The sequence below is a fragment of the Phascolarctos cinereus genome, unplaced genomic scaffold, assembly GCF_003287225.1.
Source record: "Phascolarctos cinereus isolate Bilbo 61053 unplaced genomic scaffold, phaCin_HiC Scaffold_5;HRSCAF=322, whole genome shotgun sequence".
In the NCBI taxonomy this organism is placed as follows: domain Eukaryota; kingdom Metazoa; phylum Chordata; class Mammalia; order Diprotodontia; family Phascolarctidae; genus Phascolarctos; species Phascolarctos cinereus.
Genome location: NW_027555958.1, coordinates 66722552 through 66734295, shown reverse-complemented (window position 1 = coordinate 66734295; position 11744 = coordinate 66722552). Strand labels below are relative to the sequence as shown.

Genomic DNA, 11744 nt, shown 5'->3' with positions numbered 1-11744 from the left:
GACATCTGGGTGACCCATGGCTATTGAGGCTGCTGGCCCAGGATCTCAAGAGTATACACTCTCTTAGAGAAGGGGCTACTGGTTAATATCTTCCTAGGTAAATCCATGAAATAAACATTGCTGTGCTCTGTTATCATAGGTGGCAAGTGTAATTCAAATCTGAGCCTTGATAGGCCAACCCAGGGCTGGGGAATCTGCAGCCTCAAGGTCACATGTGGCCTAGGTCTTTGGGTGCAGCCTTCTGACTGAATCCAAGTTTCACAGAACAAATCTTTTCATTAAGGGGATTTGTTCTGTGAAATGTGCATTCAGTCAAAGGGCCTGAGCTAACCTATCAGGCTGAAATAGTCCATATGGGTTGATATCAATGTAAAAGTAAGTCCATTAGGGAGAATGGAGACCTTGGTCTTTGACTTTGTTCTATTTAGCATTTCTATTACTGGATGAAGACACATTATTTGAAGAAATACATAAATGGCAGCCTGTCAGATTTACATGCAAAGCCCGGAAGGACAATGAGCACAATAAAAGGCCTGGCATCATTCAAAAAAAACCTTCACAGATTAGAGCATTGAACTTGTAAATGTTCTAATTTCACCTGATAAAATGAAACTTAATCAGGGATAAATGTAAACTCTTATTTTGGGGTTCAAAAATTCAACTTTGCAAGTAGAAGACTGGAGAGGTATGGTTAAGGAAGATGTTTATCTAAAAAGACATGAAGGTTTTAGAAGAACACGTAAGCTCACAGAATAGTCAGTACTATAATGACCAACAAGGCTAAAGTGATTGAGGCTTTGTTATGAGAGGTATAATGTCTGGGGAAAAATTTCTGTATTCTGCCCTGCTCAGACCAAATCTAGAGTACTGTGTTCGGTTCTGGAAACTACGTTTTAAGATGGATACTGCTAAGCCAGGCTTAGCACAGAAAAAGGTGACCAGGAGGGTGAAGGCCTTTGAAAAATGGTCTATGAAGATCACTTTATGGAATTGGTCATATTTGGCTTAAAGAAGAGTCCCTGGGCCTGAGATAAGTTTAGGGGGAGGAAGTATGATAATTGTTTTGAGGTATTTGAGGGATTCTCACATTGGAAAGGGAATAGCCTTTTCTTCATTGACCCCAAAGCAAAGGGTTAGGAACAGTGGGTAGAAAGCAAAAACAGGTCTAGGTTTTATTAATAATAACTAGCATTTATACAGAACTTTAAGGTTTGCAAATCATTTATAAATATTAACTTCTTTTACTCTCACTACAAGCCTAGGAGATAGGTGCTTTTATTATCCCCATTTTACAAGGGAAATAACTGAAACAGAATGCTATTGTCTGGGACCAGAGTTGAGCTTAAATCTTCTTAACTCCAGGTCCAATGCTCTATCTACTGTGCCACCTAGTTGTTTTGATGTTAGATAAGACCCTGGTGTGCTCTGGGCCTGGGATGGAACTATGGGTCTCCATCTCCACCACCACCCAGGACCAGCTGGAAGCCACCACAGAGGTGCCCATGTGTCGTGAAATGCTGTGGAAGATCTAGGAACCCAGGCAGGGTTTATGATGATGTTCCAGTAGATACCGCCTATCAAGATGGTACAATGAGGACTCTATAGAATCTTCAAAACAGTGAATTAATTAACTGTGACTGAAGATCCTTTGTCAGCTCCACCTCTCCCCTTATAGAAATCATTTGGTTCTGATTTAAATTCAAATGACACAGAAGAACCAGCTCTAGCTCAGATGCTTGGAAGAACTCCTTCAAAGGGAAAATGACACAGAATGGGACAAGCCTGTGTCTGACATTGGGCATATTTTTAATGCTGTTGCGTGCTCCCTAGACAGTTTCCATAAAGATCCATACAGAGAACCAGGTGAAACCTACAATTTACAGAAAGAAACTGAGGCATTTCTCCCTCAACAAAAAGAATAGCCTTACCTTACAGCTGGAAGGGTAGAAGAGTACAACCAGAGATACTCCTACATGAGATCATGGATAGGACTACTGAGAACTCTTGGCATTGTGGAGTTACTTATATAGACAGGTGTCTGTGCTTGCATCATAGCCTGTATACATAAAAACAATGAATGGTACAACCTATTCGGATATTCACAGCCATGTGGGACTGGCACAGGTAGCCTGGGCAACATGGAAGAAAACTACTGCTACATTGGCTCTAAAACCTCTTTTATATTTATTGTTGTTGGGCTAGCTTGGATTACAACCATTATTGTTGTAGTTCTTGGCATGTCCACACATTTGTCAGACCATTTTTTTGAACTCTAGTTGGTGGCCTTTAACTGAGTTTGGAATTAATGTCTTCCTCTTCATTTTTGTACGTCTGTAGCTATATATACTCTATGTAAATTATACCAATGGGATGGATTCTGCTATTACCCTTTATTTAATATACTAATGAATATCACTTTGCTCAGTAGAAGGACAGATAGCAGCAATGATACTTTTCTTCATCACAATGATTGTTTATCTAATTAGTGAAATTGTTTGCCTAAAGTTGTAGAGGCATGAAGCGTTAAGGATACAGAGAGTGTATGGAGCAGCAAGGGATAAGTGAACTCTGCCTTCCATCTAAAAGATCAATGTATGAAATGCCCACCAGTGATGAGAGACAAAGAGACTCAGAAGTTAATTTCAAAGAGTTGAGAGCAACAGAAATAAAGCCTGAACTGCTTAGTGGACACATCCCACCTGGACATTCCAAATGTGATAGTGATGCCAGATTACATAGCAAAGGACCCTGTGATTTAATCAGATGATGAATGAGAATGCTATAAAGCTGTCTTCAAAGACCTATTTTCAGAATATAAAGAGCTGTCAGCTGAAGTCCAAGTAGTCTTCAGAAAATTTGAGGAGTTGTATGCAGTGATGAGCAGATTGCCATATCATTCAAAAAAACAGAAACAATTTCAAAATTTTTTCAAGAAGTTAAGAAGAAAAAGAATCTTTTTTTTGCGGGGGTGGGGATGAAGGAATATTATGAATACCTGAAGAATAAGCTTTCTTATAGAAAACAAAGAATTCAAGAAAATGATAAAGTTATGATTTAGAATACACAAGATTTTTCCCTAAATATTATCTGAAAACTATTTTAATGTTATTTATTGCCACATCTTTACCAATTTCATGATATATAGAACTGGTTGCTATTGGGAACCACTTTTGGTCAGTGTAATATGCCTGTATAAGTGTTAAAAGGTCCATTCAAATATTTCTAATTTCCAATTAAATAAGTGCTTCTAGAATGAATTCATTTCTATTAAAAGAAAAATAGGTGATGTCCCACCTCCTATTTTCAATTTCCAATCAAAGGCTAGATGACCACTCTTCAGGATTATTGTAAAGGGATTCTGGTTCAGTTACAGATTCGACTAAAAATTCTCTGAGGTCCTTTACAAATCTGAACTTCTCTACTGCTGTGAAGACCCTCTACAATCTTCAAGCCCATTAACTTTCTAGCCTAATCTCATGCTATTCCCTTATAGCCAAGTCAATCCATCTTCTATACATGTTTTCACCTATGTTAACTACCAAATAACCTACTTTTTGAATTACTTCCCTTCCTTTGAAGTTTAAGTCCAAGGTAACTTCTTTTAAGGAGGGTTCCCCACCCCCTAATCAGTAACGAACCTTTCTCTTTTACAAAATGCATTGCTCATATTTTTCTTAGTCATTTATTGTATGTTTTTCTAGTTATTTGTGTATGGTAGGTACATATTTCTTTAATCAATTCTTCCTGTGCCGAAGGTCTTCAAACAAAAGATAAATGGCCACTTGTCAATAATGCAATAGCTGGGGCTCTTACACAAATACAGGGGGACTAAATGACTGCCAAGTAACAAAGTTATCATAGTTAAAGAACTAAAAAAAAACTGTGTGATAGAGTCTCATCCTCTTAATTTGAGGATGAGAAAACTTAGGCTCAAAGAGATTAATAATTTGTCCAGGGTTGCACAGACAGTATATGTTTAAAATGGAAATCAAGTCTAGGTTGTCTGGATTCCAAGTCCAACATTCTATCCACTTGGCAACATGTTCTCCCCAAGATCCTTTCTTTCCCTGAGACTATGAAAGTAAAGAGAAGCATTCCCTTATCACATTTAGGGATAATTGAACAAGGATGAGGAGGTACTTTAGAGTCTGTTTTTTGTATAGTCTCACTTTGGGTTACTCTGCTCCTAACCTTACCCCTAAGGCTGCTGAATACAATGCCCCTATGGGTGGGGCCAAAAGATAGATTGTATTCATATTTATTTGAACCTTCAGTTTGTGTGTTTGTTTTAATTCTAGGACTCAAAGATCCCTTCTTTTCCATCCTTGAGTGTGAGATCTCAGGGAATATCTGGGTAGACAATAGTGGCTAAAGCAAACCATAGCTAAATCCATCTATAAAGCCAGGTCTATTGAATCAGGTCTTCAGCATCATCACCTGCTCTTGTCTTACTGTGGGACTTTATTTTCCACAATATTTTATTTACTTCATTGAACAATATTGGATTTTTTTTTCTGCCTGAACTGAGTCATGAGGCTAAACTTCCAACAAGTACTTTAAATTGTTCTCTCAGTGATTTCCTGTGTCTATTTGTGGTACCATTTTAGCTGTGAGGCATTGCTTCAGTTATATGTATGTTTTCTTTCTTTTTTTTTTTAATTTTGGCAGCGAGACTTATGTCTCTGATATGGAGGCTTGAGTCTTTCAGGAATTTCATTCTGTTTTACTTCTTGTTTCTAATGTATCAGGCCAGGCTTCTCAATAGTCTACAAGTTATAGAACATGTTTTCAAAGATAAGTTTCAAACTAGGACCAGCGAATATTTTGACACTGGTTTGAGAATATTGGGAAATAATGTTCTTTCAGGTATATAAGAAGAAAGGAGGAAGGGGATGTCTCATAGCTTTCTCCTTCCTCAAGATTTAAACTTTTTATTTCTTTTTTTTTCTTTTTTTTTGTACAGCCATGGTTTTATAGAGAACTACTGTGGTAGAGTAAGTAAGCATCTAGGCCTGGCCAGAAAAAAGGCCTGGGCTCATCCTTGATTCATCATTCTCACTGACCACACATATCCAATCTTCTGTCAAGTCTTGTGGTACCTACTTTGGTGACATCACTCCTATATATACCCTTCTGTCCACTCATTCAGCCACTATATTATATTACCTTTAACCTAGACTATTACAATAATTTTCTAATTGGGCTCCAAGCTTCAAGTCTCTCTTTCCTCCAATGCATCCTCCACACAACTCTCAAAGTGACTTCCCTAAAGCATAGGTCTGAACATGTCTTTTTGAGTTGCCATATTTTCCAGAAACACTGGACCCAGAAGTATGCAGGAGGCACTCAACAAGTCAAGGATAAAGCTCCACCCCCCACCCTGAGCTGACATAATTTGTTGCTTGCATCCCAAGCTGGACTTCTTGTGTGTCCTTGAGAGTCAAAACAGGCAGCAGTCAGTCTGCAGCAGACTGAGAAATTGTTTGTGCAGCTATTATCCTTGAAGGTGAGTGGATCATCATGTCTTCATAGTCCAAAAGGGAAAAGAATGCTGCTTTTGCTACCTTAATTATTCATAATTTCTCCTCCCCTGACACTTCCTTTTAGGTGGAGATTTCTGTTTCTCCTTCTGTCTTTGTTGCAATTTCATAAATATTCAAGATTTCTATTTGGATTATGAATTCTTTGTGCTTGCTTAGGGTTCCACATGCATGTTCATTTTCTTCTAATAAACAGTTTTTCGTGTAAGTTTCATGAAGTTGCGATTTCCTGTTGACGTCTAGAAATACTTGAAAGTATGTTATGTGGAAGAGGGATTATATTTGCTCTACTTGGCTACAGAGGGGAAAACTAACTGACCCCTGATCTCAAGTAGTTTTCAATCCAATCAAGAAAACCATATTAACCTATAAGAAAAAAGAGCATCCTCGTAAGACAGTAGAAATTATATGGTACAAGTCATATAGAGTTATGGGATTTGGGCTTAATTTACTAAATTCTTAACAATTAGGATTATCCATTATGGAATAGACTGCCTCAGAAGCCAGTGGTTACCTTTTCACTAAGGTCTCTAAACAGAAGCTGGATGACTCATGATTATATATGTTATAGTAGGCACTCTTTTTTAAATGCAGGTTGGGTCTAGATGACTTTTGGACCAGCCTTCCAACTGAGACTTTGTATTCTTAAATTTAAATTTTACATTGGTTCATAGGTTGGACTGAAACAGCGAAGAAAAGAGACAGAGAAGTCAGGCACTGGACTATTACAGCAGCCCAGCATATGGTAATAAGAGCCTGGACTACACTGGTGGTACTGGAAATGGAAAAAACAAAGTGAGGCCCTTTAAAAGTAGAAAAATCTACTTTTAAACAATGCACACATAGAGATGACATGATGGATTTCAGATAATTCTACACATAAATATGTTCTGTTAAATAGTACTTTTCACTAAAGAGGTTAATTCCAAAATTTTGGAAGTGAGAATGCTGGAAACAGTAGTTTTTTCCAGGTGTGTATTATGACCCTTTTGTCCTCATTCTGTAGCCCATTGCTAAACCTACTTAATCATTCTTCTTTCTTATGACCGTTTTTCTGAACTGAATTCTTCTTACTGCTTCCCTTCATGCATCCTGGATGCTCCCATTGTCTTCAAAGAGAAGTTCAACACCCCTCCCCAAAAGAAAAAGAAGCTATAGCAAAACTCACACCAGACTTACTAGATACCATTATCAATGTACCAGATGTTCAGACAGTTAAAATGTCTGGTAAGGGACTTTATTTTTTTTAATGGCAAATGTAAACAACAAACCACAGGAAAATTTTGCTTGCTTATTTAGTTTTGAATTTTACCACTTTTACTGGGATATGTGCTAATGAATAGATACGTTATTATTTCTAATGCTATAAAAACTTTAGTTTTAGTGATTTCTGCCTTTCTTTTAAAATTTGATTTTTTTTTTCTGAAACAGGTGTAATGTGTTGCATCTTTTTATGGAGACACATATTCTAAACTTTTAAATTAGTTTACAAGCCAGAGTCTAGTACATGGGGCTTTATCTTAAGGGAAATTTCTGTGGAAGAATAGTAGAACTTACAAAGCCATTAAGAACTGTCCTGTTTGTTTATTTTCCCTGCTCTCTTCCCTGTCTTTGCCTCTTCCATTGCTTCTACACTTCATCTGGCCTTTTCTTAATCAGAGGAGTTACTTGACACAACTTGTAGACTTCAGTAACTTTAATAGTTCAGGGCGACAAAGCTGGTGATTTCTAACCTCATTTGCATAACTCAGAAGGGCCCTTGCTGATGTCTTATACAGTAGCTTACAATAGTACACAATGATAACCTATCACTAGGACTGCCTCCAGCTGCTGTCATTGAATGAAGTTTTTAGAATAGCTTCAACATCTTCAATTTTAATACATTTTTTGCTGATGATTTATTTTTATTTCCCGGTTCATTTTGTTTGCAGATGGGCCTTTTGCACAGAAACCACCAGTTGTCGTGGATTTCTGATGACTATAGGCTTAAGGGTTTAGGTGGCTTTTTTGTTGTTATTGAGTCATTTCAGTTGTTCCTGATTCTCCTTGACCCCATTTAGGGTTTTCTTGGCACAGATACTGGAGTAGTTCGCCATTTCCCTCTCCTGTTCATTTTACAAATGAGGAGCCGAAGCAAACAGGGTTAAGTGACTTGCCCAGGGTCACACAGCTAGTAAGTGTTTGAGGCCATATTTGAACTCAGGTCTTCCTGATTCCAGGGCCCTCTCAAACCATTGTTTCACTTGGATTGCCCTAATCAATTAAAACAATATGAGGAGAGTACTTGACAGGAGAGTTACCCACAGTACATTAAAATTCTTATCCTATTCTATATCATTGGAGAAAGAAACCATTCCAGTCAGTGTCTTTGCCAAGAAAATACCAAATGGGGTCACAAAGAGCTGGACATGAGTGAAAATGACTCAACAACAGTAACAAAATTCTATACCATTGTACTCTATGCTATTCTATAAAACCAATGAGAAAAGTGCTATATTTGAAAGATTTTATTTAGATTTCAAGAGATCTGGATTTGAATCCCAGCTCTGTCATTTTCTTATTCTCTGTGTGAAAAGACAATCCACTTGACCCCTCAAGTCCTCCAGAAGCATCATGGTGTGTTGGAAAGAACCCTGACTTTGAGGTCAGAAACTGCATTCAAATCCTACCCTTGTCTCTTACCAAATGGGTGAACTTGGTCAAAATATTCAACCTGTCTGGGCCTTGACCTTCTCATGTGCAAAATAAGGGAGTTAGAACAGGTGACCTCTAAGGTCCCTCCAAAGTCTAATCTATGATTCTATGACATTAGTTTCCTTAGATGCAATATGGGAATGGGGGATTAGATTTGAAAGTCACTAAAATCGCTTTGGCAGCAGCTAGACGACACAGTGGATAGAGTACTCGGCCTGGAGTCAGAAAGACTCATCTTCCTGAGTTCAAATCTGGCCTCAGACACTTACTAGCTGTGTGACCCTGAGCAAGTCACTTAATCCTGTTGGCCTCAGTTTCCTATCTGTAAAATAAGCTGGAGAAGGAAATGGCAAACCATTCCAGTATCCTTACCAAGAAAACCCCAAATGCAGGGGGCAGAGCAAGGATGGTGGAGAAAAAGCAGTGACTTGCCTGAGCTCTCCCCTAAACTGCTCAAAATACCTTGAAATAATGCCATAAAACAATTCCTGGAGAAACAGAATCCACAAAAGGATAGGGTGAAATAATTTTCCAGACAAAGACAACTTAGAAGGTTAGTGGGAAAGGTCTGTCACACCTGGGTAAGTGTCGATCACATTCCAGCTCAGGCCATGTCACTGCAGACTGGGATCCAGCAAACAAGGAGTGTTTGGGAGTCACTGAATCAGCAGTAGCACAGGCTGCTTCTGGAGCTCTCAGCCCACAGTCTGTAAGGGGGTCAAACAACTGGTCAGAAAGAAATTACAGGGGTCTCTTTGCTAGCACTGAGGCAGGACTCTGTTGCTTTGTCTATGCTAGATCTGGGTCCCAGTCCCGGGTGGCAGTCCCAGGGTGAGGAGGAGCACTAGCACACCAGAGCTTGCAGCTGCAGCAGAACAGGGACCCTTCCCACAGTTCCAGGGCAGAAAAGAGTGTAAAAAGAGTGAGAAAAGAGACCAAAGCGCAGGCCAGGAAAGGAGTAAGCACATCTCTTGGAAGACCTGAAAACTTTACAAGTCCCTAGAAGAATCTCTGAAAACAGCTATACAAAACCCCTAAAACTTGGGACAGTGCACTCTCCAACTTGGAAGCAGAGCCTTACTTTAACAAAGAGTTAAAAGTCAAGAAGTAGACTTGGAAAATGAGCAAACAACAGGGAAAAAAAATTCTGACCATAGAAAGTTGTGATGGTGGCAAGGAAGATCAAAACAGATTCTCAGACGAAGACAGCAAAGTACATCCAAAGACTCCAAGAAAAGATATGAATTGGTTTCAGGCCGTGGAAGAGCTCAGAAAGGATTTTTAAAATAAAATAAGAGAGGTAGAGGGAAAATTAGGGAGAGGAATGAGAGTGCTGCAAGTGAAACAAGTCAACAGCTTGATAAAGGAGACATGAAAAAATACTGAAGAAAATGACACCTTAAAAAACACACTAGGTCGAATGGTAAAAGATGTACAAAAAAGCCAATGAGGAAAAGAATGCCTTCAAAAGCAGAATTGGCCAAATGGAAAAAGAGGTACAAAAACTCACTGAAAAAAAAAAGCCCTTAAAAAGTAAAACTGGCCAATTGGACAAAGAGGTCCAAAACTCACTGAAGGAAATAATTCCTTAAAAATTAGAATGAAGCAAATGGAAGCTAATGACTTTGTGAGAAATCAGGAAACAATAAAACAAAACCAAAAGAATGAAGAAATAGAAGACAATGTGAAATATCTCATTGGAGAAACAATTGAACTGGAAAATAGATCCAGGAGAGATAATTTAAAAATTATTGGATTACTGAAAGCCATGATCAAAAAAAGAGCCTAGACATCTTTTTTCAAGAAATTATCAAGGGGGCAACTAGGTGGGGCAGTGGATAGAGCACCGGCCCTGAAGTCAGGAGGATCCAAGTTCAAATCCAGCCTCAAACCAAACACTTGACACTAGCTGTGTGACCCTGGGCAAGTCACTTAACCCCAACTGGCCTAAATTTTTTTTAAAAATTCTTTAAAAGAATTATCAAGAAAAAATTCCCTGATGTTCTAGAACCACAGGGTAAAATAGAATTTGAAAGAATCCACTGATCGCCTCCTGAAGAGATCCCAAAATGAAAACTGCCAAGAATATAATAGTGAAATTCCAGATCCCCCAGGTCAAGAATAATATATAGCAAACAACCAGAAAGGAACAATTCAAGTATTGTGGATACAGTCAGAATAACAAAAGATTTAGCAGCTTCTACATTAAAAGGATCAGATGGATTGGAATATGATATTCTGGAGGGCAAAGGAGCTAGGATTACAACCAAGAATCACCTACCCAGTAAAACTGAGCATAATCCTGCAGGGATAAAAAATTGGCATTCAATGAAATAGAGGACTTTCAAGCATTCTTAATGAACAAACAAGAGCTGAATAGTAAATCTGACTTTCAAAGACAAGACACAAGAGAAGCACAAAAAAGGCAAACAGGAAAGGGAAATCATAAGGTACTTAATAAAGTTAAACTGTTACATTCCTGCATGGGAATATTATATTTATATCTCATAAAAACCTTATTATTACGGTAGAAGGAATGTATATAGTATATACAGAGGGCATAGGTGTAAGTTGAATATAAAGGAATGATATCTAAAAAAAATTAAAGGATAAGAGAAGAATGTATTGACAGAAAGGGAAAGGGGAGGTAGAATTGAGTAAATTATCTCACATAAAAGGGGCAAGAAAAAGATTTTACAGTGGAAGGGAAAATAGGGCAAGTGGGGAGGAGTGAGTGAACCTTACTCTCATCAGAATTGACTCAAAGAGGGGAATACTATAAACACTCAATTGGGTATAAAAATCTATCTTACTCTACAGAAAAGTAGGAGGCAAAGAGGCTAAGAGAAGGAGGGGTTGATAGAAGGGAGGGCAGATTAGGAGAGGGTGAAGGGTAAAAGGAGAGAAAGAGTAGAATAAATAGGGGTGGAATAGGATGCAGGGAAATACAGTTATCAATAGTAACTGTGAAAAAAACATTGAAGCAAGTTTCTCTGATAAAGGCCTCATTTCTCAAATGTATAGAGAACTGAGTCAAATTCATAAAAGTAAGAGCTATTTCCCAATTGATAAATGATCAAAAGATACTAACAGTTTTCAGATGAAGTAATCAAAGCTATATATAGCCTTACTTTAAAAAAAATTCTCTAATTCGGTATTGATTGGAGAAAGGAAATTAAAACAATTCTGAGGTACCAACTCATACATATTAGAGTGGTTAATAGGACAGAAAACGAAAATGAAAGATATTGGAGGGGATGTGAGAAAAAAGAGACATTAATGCATTGTTGGTGGAGTTGTGAACTGATTCAATCATTCTGTAGAGCAATTTGGGACTATGCCCAAAGGGCTATAAAACCACGTGTACCCTTTGACCTAGCAATTCTACTACTAGGTCTGTATCCCAAAAGAGATTAAAAAAAAACAAGGGAAAGAACTGATATGTACAAAAAATATGTATAGCAGCTCTTTTCTGGTATCAAAGAATTGAAACTTGAGAAGACATCCATC

At 38.0% G+C, this 11744-nt stretch overlaps 1 pseudogene; it reads left to right on the top strand.

Moving 5' to 3' along the window:
* The first annotated feature begins 718 nt into the window (after positions 1–718).
* Positions 719–3058, top strand: LOC110216381 (MARVEL domain-containing protein 2 pseudogene; annotated as a pseudogene).
* Positions 3059–11744: the final 8686 nt, after the last annotated feature.